Genomic DNA, 13736 nt, shown 5'->3' with positions numbered 1-13736 from the left:
CAAAATAAATTATGATTTGGGCTCTCCCTCCTTATATTAGCATCAAATGCAAGAGGGGGAAGTGGGGTTACCAAACTCGAACCCGAGACTGAGGGATCAAAGGACAATACTGTAACTCATTAGCTGCTCAGTACTCTTCCCAATCTCATCCTATACAATAATTTTAATTTATACAAACATAATCAAACTAAAAATTCAGAGAACATATGTATACATCAAAATCAATCCAAACATATAATTGATAGCAATAATTCATTGGAAAAAAAGCTGGGATATCGTAATTTTGGATAATAATTGTCAAATTAGTTACTTTAAGTGGACATAATACAAGATTACAGCATGCTAATTATAGAATTATATGAATGAAATCATGAAAGTAAGAAACGAATTTGGTTAATTGTAAAGGAATTAGTAACCTACCTCAAAAAATTGGTCTGAACAATGTGGGAAATTTGGAGGAAGATGAGTTCTTGAGAATTTGTGATGCCAAATGGCAATGTGAGACAAAATGTTATGTTTGGCAAATGGCAATGAATTTCGTAGAACAGTATTACTACTATTAGGTTTTGATTCATTTGACTTGTTTGTTTTTTTGAAACACAATTAAAAATCCGTAAAAATAATTTAAATTTAATTTAGTAACAATAATTTCAGTTTAATTTAGATAATTTAAGTTTAACAAAAATAACTTCAGTTTAATAAAAATATTTTTAATTCAACAAAAATAAGCTGAAGTAAAGGTTTTACTCTGTGCAAACTTGCTATGACGTTACTTTAATTTTTTAAATAAAACACTTTAATTTTTACACTAAGTTAATGCGGAGTATAATTCATAATCATGTCAGACCTTGTTACCTTTTCTGCAATTATATTTTCAAAATATTAATATTTACTATTACAAAGTAAAAATATTAACACTAAGCTAATGCAGAGTAATCTGTAATCTGTAATCTGTAAATATAATTAAAGAAATGACCGCGGACATCATCACTGTACAAGTGTCAACCTCTCATAAAAAAAATTCCCGCCAAAACTATTAGTGACATCATTATTTTTTTTTCAAGATAAACAGAGGTTTTTTTTTAAGGAAAGATAAATAAAAGTTTGAAAATGGTAAATTAATTATTCCTTTTTCTAAAAGATTTTTTTTATATTAAATTGATTGACCGCACAGTTTCTAATGGAGTAAAAAAATTGGAGTTAAGCACACAAATAGGTACTCAATTCTTAAAATTTTCACCTTTAAGGTACTCAATTATTTTTATTTTGCTTTTGGGTACTGAGTTAAGAATTCAGGTGAAAAAAATTAAATCAACCAAAGAATTGAGTACCTTGGGTTAAAGAATTTAGTACCCTTGGTTAAGTATGTGGGCCCCACCCGATTAAAAAATTCGCGGGTCAACCCATTTTTTTTCCCTTTCTATTTCTTTATTCCCCTTTTTGCGAGTTAATCTTTTCCCTTTTCTGGAAATTTGCTGCGCACTCCACTGTCGAAGAACAACGACACCAGGCCAGAAGCTTTCTTTGTGCTCGAATCTGGTGAAAACGACACCAAAAGCCGCCATTTTTTTTAAGGTAAGCTCAATTTCTCATCATTTATGTGTGAATTTGATATAAATTTTGGATTTTTTTGCCCCTTCAATTGGTGCTTGTAATGCAGAAGATCATGCCATGTTTTTTGGCCTCAAATATGCGTATGATGCTGGGCTTAGGAGATTGAAGGCCTCTTCGGATTGCCTTCATCTAATCAACTTGCTGCTGTCTGTTTGATGTTCTAAGCATGGCTAGTTTGTTTGATGTTTGTTGCTTTTCTTTTCAGTCTAGAACTTGTAATAAGGTAGCTGTGGATGATATTCTAAGCAAAACTTTCCCTCAATTTGATTGAGGAGCAGCTGTGGATGGAGGACTGCCCATCTGTTTCTTTTAATCGAATGCCTGCAGGTTTACACTAAGAAAATTTTTTGATGAATTTTCTGCCAGGTTCATGCCTCTTTAAATAGAGAAACCAACGGCTAGTTTCTTAGTCTAATTTAATACAATTTTTTTTAATAAATATTAATTTTTTAATCAGGTGGGGCCCACATACTTAACCAAGGGTACTAAATTCTTTAACCCAAGGTACTCAATTCTTTGGCTGATTTAATTTTTTTGGCCTGAATTCTTAACTCAGTACCCAAAAGCAAAGTAAAAATAATTGAGTACCTAAAAGGTGAAATTTTAAAGAATTGAGTACCTAATTGTGTGCTTTTTAATTTATGTATAAACATTATCTTTCCTCCTACTCAATGTGTTTTATATAGATTGTATGAATTTGGGGTTTTCACTTATAATTAACTAATCAATTAATTATATCTCGCTTAAATTATTTGTACTACGATTACATATTACAGACAAATAAGATAAAAAAATAATTATAAAAAATCGTGCATCGCACAAGCCTAACCTAGTGCTTAATTAAAGTTATGCATTAACAAGTGTGAAAATAAAAGAATTTGTCTACAGAGCATATGGAGTTGGAGGAAAAAAAAAAGTATTACAAAAGAAAATTACCTCAATGTTAAAGTTAACAATGTCCTTTCCTAGAATTATTGTTGACATGTCATTAAAAAAATCTTGAGTAATCATAAAGCGGAGTATTGTTGATATACATAAACCAAATACGTCTGTAATTATTCTCACTTGTATTTTACACGGTCTCTAATGCACTTTAAAATAAATTTTAATAAGAATAATGAAAACACATAAAACCAAAAAAAAAAAAAATGTAAGTGGTTATATTTTAAATTAATATAGGATAGTTTTATAACCAAATCATGTTCAATTTTGTTTTCATATAACCCCAACACACAAGCACAAAAGAATATAACCCCAAACACAAACAGTTACTTACATCATGTGAACTCCACCAAAACCCAGTTTTTGTTCTCTAATGACCCATTACGTAGTGCTCGTACTAGTGTATTACACACCATTTATTTGAATAAAATAAGACTACAATTGGTCAATTATGCACTAATTATTATTTAACAGTTTAATACAACGCCATCGTGATGAAAGTTAGAATGAAGGAAAATATTTTTGTATTAAAATATTACAAGTATACACTAATAGAATAAATGTATATACTGATGGAAAATACTCATGAACACTAAAATCTATCGGTAAAATTATACATTAGCGATGCTTTTATCAACCTAATCATATTCTTGATATGATTCTATTTTTATAGAAGGCAACAAAATATTAATTAAGAATATTGATTAACTAATTTAATCCCTATTAAAAAAAACATAATTACCTAAGAATATTAACATGATAAAATAAAGAAAGCTAGGAATATTAGCATGATAAATAAAGAACATAAAAAATATCACCTAAGAATATTAACGTAATCACACAAGTTGACTAAGTATATGATTTTATCTTTATTACTATGATCTCCAAATGCTTATTTGTTATTTCATTTGGTCTCTTCATGTTTACCAATAAAACATTATAATTATTCAACTTACGAGTAATAAAACCATATTATATAAATTGCAATTTTAGAAACCCAAAATCAAGATGAAACGAACATTTTCATTTGAATTATAGTACCTTATAGGAGACTTCAAAGTATTATACCTGATTACATTTTCATTTGAATTGATTCTAAATGAAACGAACAAACAATGGAGTCATAGTTAATTACACACTAACACACACCATTTATTGAATAAATATACCACATGGATTCCACTTGATCATATAAAATTTCTTTCTTTTTCTTTCCAATTTCCACTATATATTGCTTACAATACTATGCTCTTGAGCTTCTCCCTAGTCCTTTGAATTAGGAGTTTACAACTATTTATAGTTCATTCTAACATTTTCATCAAACATTTTTATAAAAAAAAAAAAAAAAAAAAAAAAAAAAAAAGAAAGGAAAAAAGGCCTGATAATTAGAGGATAATCATGCCCTACTCTTTTCTTGCAGCAAGTAAGTTCTCTTTGATTATATTGCTTGCTCTTTTAAGTTGTGTTATTTTGTGGTGATCAAACTGAGTTGTTTTGCCAAATGCATTGTATTGCTTCCTTTTATGATTTTACTACAGCAAGGCCAAACGCTTGTATTAAAGTATGCTCCCTTCATCTCCAAAAGTTCATGTTTTAATGTTTTTTCACAGTTTAATAATAGAAAAAAAAAAAAAAATTCATACTCCGTTACGTTTATAGATGTAGACAATACTTTATACCAAGTTATGTTCAAAATAATTGTAGAACAGTTGCTTTAGAATTACTGCTTTCCCTCAAATGGTAAAGGGTCTTTAAGTAAGCTTTAAAGCACTGATTAAGAAGCCAAACACTGAATATATATAGATAATGAATCAACATGAACATCGTGCTCGATTGATCTTATGGCCAAAAAAACCATATGATGATGTGTATATAATGGTTAACAATTTTTATTAATATCCATATAAAATGTTAAACTTCATCTCAAGCTACAATGTTTGAAGTTGGGAGTACTGCTCTACATATAATTGGATTCACGCTATCTGATGGAGTAACTCCCTTCACCTGAAACACCTTAATGCGAATGGATACATGTATTTTTGATAGCCTGAAATAAAGAAAAAATGATCTCTATATGGTAATCTAGGAGTAATTGGGTAAATGAAATGGAAAAGAAGGAACAAACATAACTAAGAGGAACAAAAGCAATACTTGTCAAAACTAATTCTAGTGGCACATTAAAAATGTTGGTAAGTTTTCCTACTGACAGTAGCTCTACAATGTACAAGTATAAAATGGCGTCAGTAAAGTTTATTATCACTTATCAAGTCATATACAAATAAGCAACTTTTGCATCATTATTATGGAGTACTATCTTGTATGAACTCTTTGACCACTGCTTGCGCAGTAGTTAATAGCTTACATATAGGAACATGGCAAAACTTTGAAAAAAGATATCAGAAGAATGATAAAATAATTCCCTCATTCTGCAAGTATTTGTCACATTGATAGTGTGTCTGATAGTGTATAAGGTGAACTACAACTTAATTAACAACTAGTTCTGGATATGGCTTACAATAGTGTATGGACAAGTTGAATGATTGATAAGGCCTAATAATAAATGTTAAGTCATGCATGCGATAATATGAAATGAAGGGAGTATTAAGGCATAATACAAATTCAAATCCAATACCTTAATGTGTAGGTATAGACAGTATATACTATATAGTAATCAATTGACCTTCTCATTTTCAACATTGAAGAACTCGTGTCACAGCCTAAAATGTCCTACATTAACAAGGGGAGCAAAAAGTTACCAACTCAAAGGCATTTAAACTGGTTTTCAGTTTATAATTTTCAAGCATAATCAACGAATTGATATTGTTTCGTATGGCAGATTTAAAGCTCTTGAAACCAACAGCATGGGAACAGCTGAAGTCTCCCTGCATGAGGGAAGAGATCAGCATATATTTGCTGCTGGGTTTCTATGGGATTCTACTGTTATACGTCATCAGAAAAAAGGGAAATGCAGTACACATGAACACTACAAAGGAAACAGAAAAGGATGCAGAAACATACCCTGATAATGCAAGATTAAGCCTTTGCTCGAAAGCTAGCATTGTTTCTTCCACTTTGCTCTTGGTTTTGCACTTGGCTTCTTTAATCTTGTTGGTAAAAGGAAACAAGACTCTGTGCAGTCACCATCTTCCTACTCTCTCAGCTGAAATTATGCAGGTTATATCATGGATGATCGCAATAATTGTATTGTGCAGGTATTTAATCAAGAATTACCTCATTTTTCCCGGAATTCTAAGATTCTGGTGGGTTTGCAGTTTCTTGATCTCAGCTTGTCATATTGCCATTGATATCAATGTTATAATATACAATCATGGTCAGCTTAGAATTCAAGAGTATGCAGATTTTCTCGGCCTTTTTGCATCAGTCAGCCTGTTGGTAATTTCCATTCAAGGGAAGATGAGAATAGCGCATGACAACGCAAGAAGCAATTTGACAGAACCCCTTCTCAATGGAGAAACTGGATATAAATTTAAAGGAAAACGCGAGTCACTTTACAGCAAAGCAACTCTTCTTGATCTTGTTACCTTCTCATGGCTCAACCCATTGTTTGTCATCGGGAAAGAGAATCCACTTGAGCACGATGAGATCCCAGATGTTGATGTGAAAGACTCTGCTGCTTTTCTCTCTCATTGCTTCAATGAAAACCTAAAACAAGCCAAAGAAGAAGAAGGAATCACCAATAGCACATCCGTGTATAAAGCAATTTTCCAATTAGCATGGAAAAGAGCAGCAGTAAATGCCTTATTTGCGGTAATAAGTGCCTTTTCTTCATATGTTGGTCCATACCTAATCAACGATTTTGTGGTTTTCCTCAGTGACAAGAAACACAGCAGCCTAAAAACTGGCTATCTCCTTGCTCTAGGCTTTCTAGGGGCCAAAGTGGTGGAGACAATATCACAAAGGCAATGGATCTTTGGAGCTCGTCAACTAGGGCTTCAACTTAGAAATGCTTTGATAACTCAGATATATCAAAAGGGCTTAGTCTTGTCATGTCAAGCTAAACAGAGTCACACCAGTGGAGAGATAATCAACTACATGAGTGTTGACGTACAAAGAATCGCAGATTTTGCATGGCATGTAAACACAATATGGATGTTACCAGTACAAGTATCGTTAGCCATCTATGTTCTGCATACAAGTCTAGGGTTGGGGTCATTTGCAGGATTAGCAGCGACTTTAGTTGTTATGTCTTGCAACATACCTCTAACAAAAACACAGAAAAAATACCAGTTAAAGATCATGGATGCTAAAGATGCTAGGATGAAAGCCACTTCAGAAATCCTGTTTAACATAAAATCAATAAAACTTCAAGCATGGGACAATCAATTTCTTCATAAGCTAGAAAGTTTACGAAACATAGAGTCTTCTTGTATATGGAAGTCATTGCGACTAGGGGCGGTTGGAGCCTTCATTTTCTGGGGTTCACCTACCTTTATTTCTATAATAACTTTTGGAGCTTGTCTTCTAATGGGAATTCCACTCACAGCAGGTAGCGTATTATCAGCATTGGCAACCTTTCGTATGTTGCAAGATCCCATATATAGTCTGCCAGACTTGCTCATTGTTGTAGCACAAGCTAAAGTATCAGCAGACAGGGTTTCTTCTTACCTCCAAGGAGAAGAAATTCAGCAAGCTGCAATCGAGTTTGTTTCAAAAGATAATACACCCTACGCCATAGACTTAGAAGGGGGGAAATTCAGCTGGGATCCTACTTCAGGAACTTCCACCCTAGATAAAATAAACTTGCAGGTCACAAGGGGAATGAAAGTAGCAATATGTGGAACTGTAGGATCAGGAAAATCCAGTTTGCTATCTGGCTTAATTGGAGAAATTCCTAAGATTTCCGGGACGGTGAAGATTAGCGGTTCTAAGGCTTATGTTCCTCAAACCCCGTGGATACTGTCAGGAAATATTAAAGAGAACATACTCTTTGGGAATCATTATGATGCAGCCAAGTATGACAGAACAATCAAAGCGTGTGCTTTATTAAAAGATTTTGAGCTTTTCCCACAAGGTGACTTAACAGATATCGGAGAAAGAGGTATTAATATGAGCGGAGGCCAGAAACAAAGGATACAAATTGCTCGTGCAGTATACCAGGATGCAGATATATATTTGTTTGACGACCCTTTTAGTGCAGTGGACGCACATACAGGCACACATCTTTTTCAGGTAAGCACATATACTGTTTAACTCTTTGAGTCTTACATAGTGATTACTTCATTCTCTTACAAGTGTTCTGATTCCCAATAAACAGGAATGTTTGATGGAGGTTCTAAGAGACAAGACCATCTTTTATGTCACCCACCAAGTAGAATTTCTACCAGCAGCAGACCTCATTCTGGTACGCTATCACAGCAATGTTTTATGCACTATCTCAGCTAGATATGCCAATTCATGAGGGAATTTCTTATGAACAGGTGATGCAAGATGGAAGAATTGCAGAAGCAGGAAGTTTTAAGGAACTCTTGAGACAGAATATCGGGTTTGAAGTTCTGGTTGGAGCTCATAGTCAAGCTCTAGAATCTGTTCTTACTGTTGAAGGTGCTTTTGATAGAACTCAAAGCCCTTTACCACAAGATGGACATTCAAGTGCTGAACAAATTCAAACAAGGGATGAAGAAGAGGATAACCTTTCTCCAGAAATGAAAGAGAAGGAAGGGAGGTTGATACAGGATGAAGAAAGAAAGATAGGAAGTATAGGGAAGGAAGTTTATTGGGCTTATTTTACCACGGTGAAACATGGTATTTTGATTCCGGTGATACTTTTAGCCCAGTCATCTTTTCAAGTGTTGCAAATAGCAAGTAATTACTGGATGGCATGGGCTTGTCCAACTACAGGTGATGCTACACCAATAGCTGAAATGGACTATGTCTTACTTGTGTATGCCCTTCTTTCTATTGTAAGCTCGCTTTTTGTCTTAGTACGGGCATCAGTATCAGCATACGCAGGCCTTTCTACTGCACAAAAACTCTTTGAGAATATGCTACGCAGTGTATTCCGAGCTCCAATGTCATTTTTTGATTCAACTCCAACAGGAAGAATACTGAATAGGGTAAGAATTAGTCAACGTACTGAATAGGCACTCAAATCATTTGAGAATCACTTCCTGCATTTTTTTTAAGTGCACCATTTTCCTTTTTGGGAATTTGCATATTATTGCACCATTTCCTAATTTGGTATGCTTAATCACCTTTTGCTTGTGTTCATTTACTAAGAGATTTCCACCTTTTTAAATTAAATAAGCATTTACTTAACCCATTTCCACCTTCTGAGTTATGTAATTCAACTAAGAGATTTATGTTCAAAAAAATCAAGGGCAATAATATATCAAAAAGAAAAATCGCAATTATATGTTAAATTTAACACTTACTTTCTTATGCAGGCATCATCTGACCAAAGTGTATTGGACTTGGAAATGGCACAAAGATTGTTTTCGGCAGCTTTCTCAATGATCCAGCTTCTGGGCACCATTGCAGTCATGTCACAGGTCGCATGGGAGGTCTTTCTCATCTTCATTCCAGTAACAGCAATCTGCATATGGTATAAGGTAAGCAGTGCTTAATAATACAGAATTTTTACAAAGATGATCTTAAGAAGATTATTACAATCATGAATGTAGTGATATTTCTTGCAGCAATACTACATACCAACTGCAAGGGAACTAGCACGATTATCTGAAATACAGAAGTCACCAATCCTACATCATTTTGGAGAATCACTTTCAGGGGCAGCAACAATACGTGCATTTGACCATAAGGAGCGATTTATCAATGCAAACCTTATATTAGTAGATGGATATTCAAGAGCATGGTTTCACAATGTATCAGCAATGGAGTGGCTTTCATTCAGACTCAATCAATTATCTAATTTAGTGTTTGCATTTTCATTGGTTCTGCTAGTGTCTCTTCCAGATGGAATTATAAATCCAAGTAAGCATTCTTGATCAATCTGATAAGCAAATCTAGAATGAATACAAAATTTGAATTGTCTAGTAATTAAGACTTTTTTATATGCATGGAAAAAAACCATACTAGAAAAGCCTCTAGGAGACTTTACCTGAGAAATTGATCTGAAACTCGTTCAACTTACCTGTGTGCTTCCTCTTTACCAAACTAATTAGAAATTGTGAATTGACAAATAAGATCTACTTTAACTGATTGTTGAAAATATCATCATCCCATAAAGCTAACTACATGAGGTACACCAAATTATAATTTAAGAAAAGCTAATGTGTTTTGGAATTTTTTGCAGGCATTGCAGGTCTGGCAGTGACATATGGAATAAATTTGAATGTTATGCAAGCTTCACTCATATGGAATATATGCAATGTGGAAAATAAGATGATTTCAGTGGAAAGGGTTCTTCAGTACACAGAGCTTAATAGTGAAGCACCCCTGATCATTGACAATTGCAGACCACCAAAAAACTGGCCAACTACTGGAACAATCACTTTCCAGAATTTAAAGGTAAGCTGCTGCAGGTTTAATTGAGCTAAAAGTCCAACTTCCTCTGCCCCACAAAAACTTGTATGGTTTCTACTTGAATGTCCCAGAATACACATTGCACTTTCTATCTATGGCATTTTCTCTCTACCTGCTTGTTCTTAGTACGAGTACTATTTATTTCTCAAGTCATTATCTCTTACTTTTTTTTTTCTCTACCCACCATCTTTAGCTTTCAGCAAACACTGTAGAATACTTCTGTTTGTTTCTACCCACTCTTAATATTCAATGTTAATCTCCAAGTCAAAAGCAACCATGCTAGATTTGTGAGATATAAGGAGCAACAACAGCAGTTTAGTGAAATCATTATGAATAATAATTTGCAGAAAATTCATAACTCTGATAAAGTGATAATAATCAGTCCCAATATCATGATGCTGCAGATACGTTATGCTGAACATCTTCCCTCCGTCCTGAAAAACATAACATGTACATTACCAGGGAAGAAGAAGACTGGTGTGGTAGGAAGAACAGGCAGTGGAAAATCAACACTTATACAAGCTTTGTTCCGCATTGTGGAGCCAACGGAGGGGAGCATTATAATTGATGATGTAGATATCTGTAAGATAGGTCTTCATGACTTGAGATCAAGGCTCAGCATCATTCCGCAGGATCCAACAATGTTTCATGGTACAGTTCGAATAAACCTTGACCCACTCCAACAGCATTCCGACAATGATATATGGGAGGTAATATAATTTAATAAATTGCTTTATTGTTTTGTTTTCATAGGTAGATATGAAAATTAATCAGTAAAACCCCGTTCTACAATTCTTAGGCACTAGACAAATGCCAACTAGGAGACCTTGTACGGGCTAAGGAAGGAAGATTGGAATCCACAGGTGAATAAATCAAACTTTTTCAGAAAAAAGGAGTTAAAGATTGTTTTTGCTAAAAAAATCGAATTTATTGTATTCAGTGGTTGAAAATGGTGAAAATTGGAGTGTTGGACAGAGACAATTGTTCTGCTTAGGAAGGGCACTACTAAAGCACAGTAGTGTCTTGGTTTTAGACGAAGCAACTGCATCAGTCGATTCTGCTACTGATGGTGTAATTCAGAAAATTATCACCCAAGAATTCAGAGAACAAACAATTGTCACAATAGCTCACAGAATACACACAGTTGTTGATAGTGATTTAGTTCTCGTCCTCAGTGATGGTATTTTTCAAGGCCCCTTTTTTAAAAATTTATTTTTTGACATCAGATTTTTTGAAATTCTTTGAGGCTAAAAAAATACCAAAATAATTATTAGAAAGTTTGTTTTGGCAAAAACAGGAAGGATTGCAGAATATGATTCCCCATCAAAGCTCCTAGAGAGAGAAGATTCATTTTTCTCGCGCTTGGTTAGGGAGTACTCTACAAGATCACAGACTTTCAACAACTCAGCAAAACTTGAAGGTTGAAACTATGAAGTAAATCACCATTATTTTTAGGCAACAAAGTTAGCGACATATCTAGCAAGGTAACGAGACCAAAGGGCAATCTAAGGAAAACAAGACTGCTAAGGCAATTATGCAAATATGCAATACAACAATCTCTCAAGTTTCCCCATCCTTGCATCTATGTGCACTAACGGGTTCATCCATAGTATGGTGGCAGCAAGAAAAGTTATGCATCATCCTATGTAGTACCTCCCTAGCCGTGCTTACTAGCCCTTATATAGCATTCCTACAAATTTGTACTAAGATACACTCTAAGAGCCCCTATTGTAAGAGCTCACGCTTTCGACTCAACTTTCCGGTCACTTAACTATGTAGGGTCACACTGTTAAAAACTTCATAAAATACTAGCATAGTATATAATCAAGCAAGTTGCATCTTAGATTTAAAACAGTGAGCCATTTTAGCAAACATTGAAATCATCAATTAGCATGAAAATTCTGGGTTTTCTTCCTTAACATTGAAACTAACAAACTAAATTTAAGATAGGCTCTACCCCTTATAATAGCACCAAATATGGGAAGGGGGTTAATGGGGGCAATGCTCTGAAGCAATTAGCTGCTAAGTGCCCTCCTAAACCTCTTTTTATGCATTTTCATGAATCTGTAATTCAAATTTAAACCAGAGAACATATATACAGCAACCATTAACCAAAATTATATTGAAGAACTGATAATTCAGTGAAAAAGCAGGGGTCATAATTTGGATAACATCAGTGGACATACAAAATACAAGAAAAATGGAATGCACTCAGAATAATTATATGAATGGAATCATGAAAGTATGAATTGAATTTGTTTAATTGTAACGAAATTGGTAACTTTTACCTTCAAATAATTCAGCATCACTTCAGTTTACTGAGAAAACCAGCGGGCTTCTGGGGTTTGGGGTCGTGACTTAGAGAGGAAGACGAGTCGTTGTGATGGCAAATGGCAATGAGAAAGGAACATGTTTACGAGGCGTTTGGATCGTGGGAATTGGAGTTTGGGGATCAAAAGGTGGGAATGAGATTGGGAATTTTTTGATGGGAATACATGAAAATATGTCAATCGGATAGTGGGTGGGAATATATAGGGAATAAATAACAATTTTACCAAAATACCCTTACTAAGATTATTATTTCATTCTTTTCATTAATGGCAAAAATGTCATTTTCTCCCTATTTTAATCCCATCCATTTATTTACCTACCCTCCCTAGGTAATAAAATGGTGGGAATTCACCCCTAAATAATCTCATTCTCAAACCCTTTTTTATTCTCATTCCCACCAAACAAACAAGGCTTATTTTTTCAATTGGGATTAAAATTCCCAATCCCACCCTCAATTCCCACTTGCCAAATACCCCCTTAGTATATGATTTATTTGACTTTTGAATAGGAAAGAAAAAATGTGTCACAAAAAAGAATAGGAAAGAAAAATAAAGTTTTCCTTAACTCCCTTTACACGAAAAACAAGTCGAATCAGCCTAACTTTGAAATAAGAGAGCAGTATGAAAACCTAATTTTAATTCGGTTGTGGCAACGCACAACTCTCCCTATGCCTAATTGAATAAACTTTCATGTAATTCTTCACAAGGGTGTGAGAAAGACTACGGAGTACCATAAATTGTATGTATTGTGACCCTTTAAGACAATTTTTGAACATGGGATCGTAAAATCTATGACCTTGACAAGAATGCCCTAGTTAAGTTTGTAGTTTCTCGCCACTCACCATACTTCAACCCTCATGATTTGATATTTGCGAGTCAAATACTTGAAAATATGGTGAGGTTGAGATTAGAGGAACCCTCCCTCCCAGTATTCTAGCTTTCGAAACACAAAACTGTAGAACACTAGAATTTAAGGTAAAATTTTTACAAGTGAGTTAAGTTTTGCTTGGACAATAGACGTAAAATCTAGATACTTTTGGGCCGATGCGATTGTGGAATCATACCATGGGCATGGTTGCCATGGGCTCTCTCTTGGCTGAGTCAGTTGGGTGTGGAAGTACTAATGGAGGAAGGCTAACCCACGACAGCTGACGGCGGATTGAGGGCGGAAACTATGATTAAAATTTGGCGCTTGAGTGGGGTCTGGGGGGTCCCTTCGAAACGTAAGTGTTCGGAGGTACCAGGGAAGTACTCCAGCCTCGAGAGGGCGTCTTTGCCCGGGCAATATGCGGAAACCGACTCGACCATCCATATGAGTGCAAGTAACCCTTTACGGCTCTACTATAA

The 13736-nt window shown here is 34.6% G+C and overlaps 1 pseudogene across 1 annotated transcript; it reads left to right on the top strand.

The window, feature by feature from the left end:
* Positions 1–4630: 4630 nt before the first annotated feature.
* Positions 4631–11484, top strand: LOC145640627 (putative ABC transporter C family member 15; annotated as a pseudogene). Its single transcript, XR_014114960.1, has 9 exons — positions 4631–7746; positions 7832–7918; positions 7995–8630; positions 8961–9125; positions 9213–9529; positions 9825–10044; positions 10464–10769; positions 10859–10922; positions 11000–11484. The product of XR_014114960.1 is annotated as a putative ABC transporter C family member 15 (transcript).
* Positions 11485–13736: the final 2252 nt, after the last annotated feature.

This window comes from Chenopodium album, chromosome 7, assembly GCF_948465745.1.
Source record: "Chenopodium album chromosome 7, dcCheAlbu1.1, whole genome shotgun sequence".
Taxonomy (NCBI): domain Eukaryota; kingdom Viridiplantae; phylum Streptophyta; class Magnoliopsida; order Caryophyllales; family Amaranthaceae; genus Chenopodium; species Chenopodium album.
The sequence above is the reverse complement of the archived record's forward strand: the minus strand, read 5'-3'. Positions and strand labels throughout refer to the sequence as shown.